The sequence below is a fragment of the Cuculus canorus genome, chromosome 2, assembly GCF_017976375.1.
Source record: "Cuculus canorus isolate bCucCan1 chromosome 2, bCucCan1.pri, whole genome shotgun sequence".
NCBI classification, from domain to species: Eukaryota; Metazoa; Chordata; class Aves; order Cuculiformes; family Cuculidae; genus Cuculus; species Cuculus canorus.
In genome coordinates this window covers 54,593,283-54,602,359 of record NC_071402.1, presented here as the reverse complement: position 1 = coordinate 54,602,359, position 9,077 = coordinate 54,593,283, and the positions used below count along the sequence as shown (strand labels likewise).

The following is a 9,077-nucleotide window of genomic DNA, read 5'->3' as shown; positions in this document are numbered from 1 at the left end:
ACCTTTCCAAGCGCACTAAGGGACCGTTCAATCAATGGAGATGATGAACGCAGTTGAACAGGATCACTTGGTGCAAGCAGGAACTGAACGAGACACTGATCATGATGGCAGTCATCACGGAGACCCTACTCCAGTCCCTAAAGCTATTGTCTGCAGCACAGGGCAGGTGTCTGGCAATGAAATTTGTAGCAGCTGAAATCTTGGCTCGATGAAAAGAAACCTGTATTTTAAACATCCATAGTAGGAAGTTGTGTCAAAGACAACCTTATTATATCCAGTTGTGTCTGGAGAAGGAGAGAAAGATAAATGTGCATGTGAGAAGCAGGAGCCGTGAGCTGAGAAAGAAGCCACAAGATGAGTTCAAATTGGATTCAATTAAGGAACGCAAACTAATGCTTTGGAGAGAAAGAATTCTACCCATGCTTGTGCAGTGATAGGCTTTTAATCACCTGTCACCACTGGTGAATGAGATCCTGCAATCTCTGCTATTAGTGTTTTGAGAAGATCATTGGAAAGCAAAAATCACGACAGGAATTATTAAGATGAGAAGAACTAGCAAAAAAGGAAGCAACATTTGGCTCCAGCATAAACCCAGGAATAATGTATGTGGTTTTGGTTCCCTGATCTCCACAAAGATATTTAAAGAAAGAAAGATGGAAAAAGGAATATCTTTTTTCTTGGTATGGTAGCAAACATCTTATTTCCTATGGCCCAGACATGCTTCTTAGCAGTTTAATCCCTCTGAAGCTGCCTGTCATAGCTGTGAGTGGTTCTCTGAGTGGAGTTTCCAGCACTTGGACTCTTTCTCTCCAGGCCTTTGGACAGCAATTCTTATAATGCTCTTGAGGCAATTCTCACAAGGTTGAATTATGATTAGTGCTGATTTTGAAAAAGTTATTTCGAGCATAAAGCTGGGAAATGGTTCCAACCACCTGTGATGCGTCAGCCACAGTAATAAACTTTCAATTTTTCTTTTCTTTTACTAGCAAAACACCAACAGGACACAAAACTCATCCTATCTCATGGCAAAATTTCCAAGCCCCACTTAGATAGCTGAAATTTCTCAGAAACTCTCCTGAACCAAGTAGGAAATCAGCCTGCAAAACCAACAAATATGGAGTTGCAGCATCTGCAGATTTTCTGCATCAGGACAGAAACGTAAAGCCGCAGAGCTAATTGTATATCCAACTGCAAGCTACTGGCTCGCTTGCTCCCACTTATTTGAAAACTCAGAAGGAATACAGAACCTATCTTGCCAGACATGTTCCTGAAAAGAAATGGTATGACACAAGACTGGAATGCAAGAGTAGCAGTTAAAGCCAAATGTGGGATGGGGGTTTTGTCTCATATTGTTCCTCAAATACTCCTGATCTCAAAGCATTCGGGCTTTCCAAATGCTCAGTGTTACCTCCACATGCTTTTATGCCTGGGCACTCTCATGCAAAAGAGAAAATTGGGCTGCTAGAGTTACTGGGAAGGTGGAATACAATTGAAATAATCCTTTCTCTTGTACGGAATTTCTGATTTTATTGCCAGGCAAATGTATTCAAGCTAAAATACTCATGCACTTAATAAATATTTTAAGTAAATACAGACTAATAATACTTGTTCCTTTTTTGACTAGATCTTTTACACCTATTCTGATGAGTGGTCATGGTCTGGTCTCACACATTTATAGAAGTTCTTTCTCTTAAAATTTAAGTTAATCCTGATTTATATATGAACAAGAGAGACAAGCATCAAGCCCCACATTTCCAGGTCCTTTTATTAAAGTTGTCATTCGAGCTTTCTCATTCCCTGTCTGTAAATTTACCTGCAGCAGTTACAATATTAGCCTTTATGAGTGTTTGCGCAGCATTGAGGAAGCTTCTAATAGTGAGGTACCAAAGGGGAAAAAAAAATGCTTGTTTCCTTTTCTGCAACCCCTAACCTGTCCATTAAACAGGTCAGATTTTTCATCAGCTGCCATGCTCCGCTGCAAGGACACTCCCTAAAGAAATCTAGCAGCAAAAAAATGGGAGCTGGTATTTCTGACAGTCATAAATCAAGTAGATTCAAAAATGTTCTAGGGAAAATGTTTTATGAAGACATTGCTGTAGTATGTATGATAGCACGGGAGCTTGCAGATGGCTCCTTTATTAAGTATCAACCTGTGAATTGTCTGCCCACGTGGCCTCAGTGTTGCAATAAGCTTGTAGCAGTAATCAAAACCAGAATAATAACAGTGCTTGCACCAAAGATACTTGTAAAATGGGAAGTAAACAAGACCTTTGTTTTTGGCTTTGCCAAGTCAGTTTTGCATGGCATATTAATATATTCCATAATTTGTTGGTACACTTGATGCATACTACAGAGTACACACCCTTCCTTTGGCAATGTCATCACTTAGCAAGATGCTAAAAATGGCTTGAGAGAGGATCTAGCATCACTACTGCACTATTTTTCCCCCTGCATCTATGTACGTGTGACAATTTTGGCAGCTGCCTTGGAAAATCTAGTGTACATTTTTCCTCCAAATTATCTTTTTTTCACACCTCTCAATTTTTAAAGCCATGAGTTTCAAACAAAATTAGCTCCGCTTAGAGCAATAGCCACTGTGTGTTCAGGTGGGAAAATACCAAGAATGCAGCTTTTTTCCCTGTTTATTGGTACTGGTACTGGAGGTGCCAAATTCTACACCCTCTGATTCCCTTAGCTCAGCAAGTGACCCCAGCCATTTCCAGGCATTGGGGTGTCACTGAATTTGGCCTTGTGAATTACAGCAATGCAAAACTGGAAGCACACAAATAAACAGCAAAGACTGAGGGGCAGAACCCTCAAAATGCTGTTCATATTCAGATGTTAGAAATAGGTACTACTGTATACGTGAATAAAAATTCCCCTGTAAACAGAGGATTTAGATAGAAATTCTGTCCTTATTCTGAGAGATACTGTCATACCAAGGAAAAGAGATACAGATTTGGGTCCAAAATAATTATACCACAGTTTTAGGACCATCAAAGTGGAAGCAAGCTACTTGAAAACTCTTTTTGCAAGCAGTGAAAATATATCTCAAAATTAGAACGGAAGCTTTTGCTGGTCTAAGATCTCTATTTTTTGAAAACAGAGTTTAAATAGGACAGAGCCAAACTGAGAGAAGAACAGAAAAAAAATCTAAAAATAACCAGCCACTCTTAGCTGCTGCCAAACGTGCCTTGGAACTATGATATAAGTCAGCCTGGCCTGGAACAGAACCCTTCCTGCAAATCACAGTCCCCAGGTGTCAAGGTAATAATGAGATACGTTAGAAATCATACAAAAATAAAAAATCAGGTGATACCATGGGCACACTGAGCAAACAGAATTAATGACACTTGAAGGACTCCATCTGAAGATACTCTCTCTACACAGCAGAGGATAACACTCTGAAACCTGTACCTGATGAACCAGGTATTCGCCACCTTTTGTCCATTTTCAGGGAGATTCAATTGAATCAATAACGAAGAAAAAACTTGGGAGTTCAGCAGCTGGAGAGGCTTAAACGGGTTCTTGAAGATATCTGGAAACCATTAAGGAGGTGGGAGTGGGAGAAAAAGTTAAGGGATCTTTTCTGTATGTCACTGTGATCCTGCGTGTTGCAGAGAACTCGAAATAGCAAATGGGAATTTGCCCATAGGCATTTTCTCTGGAGGTAGGTTTGCTCAGCATTGAGAAGTCATGTTTGTTATTCTCTCAATAGTGACGTGTGTTTTAGTTGCTACTTGTAACTGGAGTAGTTTTAACTTGTAATTCTGCACCTGGGAGGGTAATCTGCACCTGGGATGGTGTAATCCTGAGTGTATGTGTAGATAGGGAGACAAGAGGCTGGAGTGTCCCCTGCAGAAAAGGATTTATGAGTTTTGGGTAAGCTCAATGTGAGTCAACAATGTGCCCTGGAGGCCAAGAAGGCCAACTATATCCTGGGGTACATTGGGCACGGTATAGCTAACTGGTAAAAAAAAGCGATTGTCCCACTATACTCAGCATTGGTACAGCCTCATCTTGAGTATTGTGTGCAGTTTTGTGCTCTACAACATAGGAAGGATATAAAAATGTTAGAATGTGACCAAAGGAGAGCGATAAAGATGGTGAAAGGACTAGAGGACTTGAGGAGGAGTTGAGTATACAAAGTTTGTTCAGCTCAGAGAACAGAAGACTGAAGGGTCACCTCATTGCTGTTCACAACTTCCTCATCTTGGGGACTGAAGAAGGAGATGCTGACCTCTTCTCTCTGGTGTCTGGTGATTGGATGCAAGGGAATGGCTCAAAGCTCCATTAGGGGAAGTTCAGATTGGACATTAGGGGAAAGTTTTTCACTGAGGCGTTGATCAAGCACTGAAACAAGTGCCCCAGGAAAGTGGTCATGACCTCGAGCTTGTTGGCATTTGAGATGAATTTCGACAACGCTCTTAAAAACATGATTTAACATCTAGATTTCCTTGTGTGAAGTCAGGAGTTGGATTTGGTGATCTCCACGGATCTCTTCTTAGTATGTTCTGAGATTTGCTTCTATGACTCAGTGATTGTATATCAGCAGAGGTGTGGGAAGAAGCTGAGATCAGTGGCCCATGGTGGTAGACACAAGGTAAAGGAACAGCTTGTAGTCTGGAATGTTACAGCATGGCAGTCCCCAAGCAGAGCTAGCAGTGAAGATGTCAGTTTGTGCTTTTATGATGAGGTGTCTACAGTGTGAGTGTCTATGTGTGAGTTTGGTGGTGAGGGAGGCATTACAACAAATGGTGAGCAACTGTAGGATTCAGTTGCTGAAAAATGAGCCACTGAGATGTCTCCTTGCCTTTGGGACATGCATGCAAAACTGTGTGTATGACACAGGACCCACAGGAGACATTTACTCTTCTGGATCATCAACTGGATGCTAAGCAAGTTACTTCTAGTGCAGACACTAGACCCAGTGTCTATGAATCCTCCCTATGCATCCTGAGGAACCTGCCCTTGGAGTGGATGAATCTATGGGATTATTGAACTGCTGTCATGTGCATTCCCAACTACATTTATTAGGGATGTGATTCAGTTGCCTAAACAAGGATATCTGTGTCACCATTTGGTCACCATTACATATTTATCTAGTGCCAGTTCAGGTCGCCAGGGTATATTACCTGGACAAACATTTGTCTGTCACATATTTCACAGACGCCCTGTGCCATGTCTTCCAGCCTTGTACAAACCTTGGATTTCCTAGGATATCTCAAATGGTAATAGATGTCCATGTGTATAGATGGAGCCCCTAACGAAGAACATCCTGCCTGGCCTCAAGGAGGATCTTTGTTCTGCTGCAGGACACGAATTGCCTGTGAGCTCTGCGTGATAGCTGCCCTTGGGAGTTCCAAATAGCACAGGATACCTATGATTTAGGAAGGAAAACTGAGCCTTTGACCTCCTTTATCATAACGGTGCCATAGACAGCTGCCTTATCATATGAAGGCATACAGGGAGTAAAAGAGTTTGGACAAGAGTCCAAGAGCCAGTCTGTGAGAGCGTGACTGGAAAGCTAGCTGCAATCAAAGAAATTCAGGAAATACATATCTAGGTTAGAAAAAAATGAGTCTTTTCTTGGTATTGTCCCACACAGTTTGTATGAATTAATAGGAAGAGCTGTACTTAACTAAGTTGCAATAATGTATTGAGATATGAAATGCTGCATAAGTTTCTTCTAACTTTTAGAAAATGTTTTGAAGTTGTTATTATTCATGTGTGACTGAAGGACTTACCCAACCCGACATGCTGATCTTCCTTCGCTAGAGAGCTGTTCAACAGCCACATGTCGAATCTTCCAGCTGCTCTCATTAATGAGGTTGTAATGCCATATTTCAGTTTCAAGCTGTAGGTCGTCCTTCCCAGGACTTTTATTTCTGCTGCTGGAGACTCATCACTCTTGTGGATGGGAGGAGCACCAAGAACTCACCTGCAACAGCTTGAGGGTAAGTCCCATAAACACCCTCTGGGCTACAGAAAGCTTTAGTTTTCAAAGCAGATTCCAACTAGCAGAAACACAACCTGGTAGAGAAAGGAATCATTAAATACTGCCATCACCTCAACACCACATGATGAGGTGTAACTGCACGTGGGACTGCTCAAGTATACAAGAACGACTCAGACCTAAGCCCTGTTCTATGGGGGTATCTAGGACCTCCTAATACATCAGGATGGGTCTCGCTAACCCAACTACTCCTTAGAGCAGGGTAAACAAGTTAGTCAATCTAATTAGCTTCAGCAGTGGCCAGGAGAACTTGGTCCAGCAAGGTGTCTCATTGGAGCTCCACAGGTGTCTCCTTGGAGCTGCTCCTCCACCTTTTTGCCACTTGCCAGCGTTGGGTCACCGACACTGCACCAATATGGATGCAGTCTCTGGCAGGTGGCCTGACATTCCCAAAAGCTATTCTGACTTCCAGGAATGGCTTTAGTGGTGGATATCTGGTACTATGCTCTCCATCTCCAGACAGTAAGGGTAGTGGAGCAGGAATACACAACCCAGAGATGTAAGGTACCACCCAAATATACCACCCAAAGGTGTAAGATGAGCTCTGCAGTGCAGAGTTAAGGTACCCAGTTAAATCCTTATGGCAGCTTTGTGCTGATGAAGGGAGCAGTGCAAAACCCTCCTGTGGGGCACAATCTAGCCCTTCCTGTTGACTCCTCTATGTGTAATGTATAATGCTTCCCCAGTGAACGGATAGCACATTTGTTCTGTCCCAAACCTGTGTTATTTGTATCTCCACCACTTTCAGTGTTCTAAAGTACTTCTCAAAGATAAGAGATCAGAAATGCACACTGAGAATATATGTGAACTTCTTCATATAAACCTGGAATTTGTCCCAGTTGAAATTTCTGGAGTGAGTTCTGGAAAAGGCATGGTGATTCTGTCCCTCTTGCTGTTTAGTGTTGAACACTGGCAGGTCTCTGTTACAACAGTTTATAGTAATGTAATTTTATTGGAATCCTGTTCTTAAAGTGATTAGAAAAGGGTAGGAAAAATTATTGCAAAGGAACACATGCGCTAAGATTCCTGTCACCCTCCTATGAACATCCGAGGAGGTTTGAAGACACATAAAAGACTTCTGGCTCAGTGAGCCTCAGAACTTTTGCACTTTGTTCATTCATTATTTCTGCTTATTAAGACCTTACATTGCTTTAAGACTTTAACTGCTACTTGGGCCCTTTTTATTATAAAAGAATATAGGGAGAAAACACCTCTTCTCTCAACAACTTAGGGTTTACATAAATGCATGTGACAAGTGCTGTATATATATTTTTTGTGTATTTTCTCTAAATAGACAATCTGCTGCAAATTTAAAATGACTCAGTAGATGGGGCTGGAATTATTTCCAGTTAAACTAAAAGCCCAGTCAGACTCCATATACTCAGCCAGCAATATGTGTTTGCGGGAAACTCTATTTTTAAAAGGATTTCACAAGAGACATTTGGAACTACTTGCTGGGTTGTTCAGATAACTGTGTTAGAGAATACTGTTGGACTTGGGTTGAATGCAGATTTTGGAAGATTTTTGTCAGTGCTTGGGTCTGAGTGATCTCTGAACAACAAATGAGCTTATATGAAAAGTATGAAGAAAGTATAACTTGCAGCTGTCTTGCTAATACTTACGTAACAGCTCCTTCGGATGCTGTGCTGATTTAGCGTACAAAGGCAAAGGATTTATGTAACAGTGCAATCCTGAACGTTTCTTGGTCAGTTAATTTTTCCAAAACTTACAAAAGACCCTTATGCAGTTATTAATGTTGTAAAAAATATTTTCTAAGAAAACAGATAACCGGGAATTGATTTATCTAGGGCATACAACTTGCAAGGTTTTGGAATTTCAGTTTAGTATCAAAAGTAGTGAATGTGCTGAAAAAAAATAGCAGTTTCCTCCTTTAAAATAAATAAATAAAAAAAGACTTGTGAATTCCATAATACGTGTAATCTGCTGTATCTGTGCCGGGATCATTTAACTCTTTCTCAAAACTTTCAAAATCCTTATGGTTTCCCTCTACCTTCTGTGTTTCTCAGATGTTTCTCCATCCAGCCTTGCAGGAAAAGAGCCATATTCTTCACATCATAGCCTTCAAACCTACAGTTAATCTCCTCCTTTCTCAGCTTTCTACACAGATTTTTGTTGACTCGGTTTTCTGAGCAGAACTGCTTATTGTCATGCAAATACCCAGGTTAGCATGGTGGGTCAGAATCAGACCTGAAGAGGAAAGATATATACCTTTCCTGATGTGACATGATGGTAAATGGGCACCTGCAGTAAATTCCCAGTCTTTGGACAGCTGACTGGAGTGCAGCAGCGGTCCATCATGGACATCAGTAGGGACAGGAATAAAGGGAGTAGTGACAAGGTCTGGGCACTGCTGCCTCCCTGGGGAGCAGTTTTGGGCTCAGTGTGCACAAACACTGCCACTTCTGCCTAACGGCACAGAGCTGGGAGACACAAGGGTTAGGCTGGGTCTCCTGGTCTAAGGAGACCAAAAAAGTCAGGTGAAAGGAAGACGTTACTCCTGCCTCAATGAAAGTTTTGTTATGCAGCTTGTGGCATCCAGGAGCATGAGATGCACAAAGACATGGTTACATTTTCTCTGTGCAATTTTTGTATAAAACTTAAAGAAATTCAGCATAGATTTTTCAACTGTACTTTTTAAAAGAATCACACAGCAAAGACACTGGAAGCAGCTGGATTTTCCCCTCTTTCTGTGTTTTCATTTATGCTGAAGAAGAACAGGCTATGGAGATCAGCTTTGACAATTCAGGACCTGTATTTCAGGCTCCTTGAATGTCAACACAAACAAATCATCTGAGTCAATATTTAAAGACTTTCCCTCTCAAATGCACTCCAGATTTCTGACACACAGACAGAGAGGGCTGGGATTTTCTTATTATTGCTAATCAATTCTTTAAAAGTTGTACTATTTTTAAGAGGATATTTATTAAGTTGTTGTCAATAGAACTTGTTTGCCTTGCTATTACAATAAAGTCTGGTTGTCGTTCCATGCAACTTGGAAAAGAAATGTAATTGTCTTCGTATTTCTATACTTTTTACTCCA

The 9,077-nt window shown here is 41.2% G+C and overlaps 1 long non-coding RNA gene across 1 annotated transcript; it reads left to right on the top strand.

Moving 5' to 3' along the window:
- The first annotated feature begins 3,288 nt into the window (after positions 1–3,288).
- On the top strand, positions 3,289–8,835 carry LOC128851431 (uncharacterized). The gene is made up of 3 exons (XR_008448812.1): positions 3,289–3,429; positions 5,851–5,957; positions 8,044–8,835. It is a non-coding gene; the product is annotated as an uncharacterized LOC128851431 (long non-coding RNA).
- Positions 8,836–9,077: the final 242 nt, after the last annotated feature.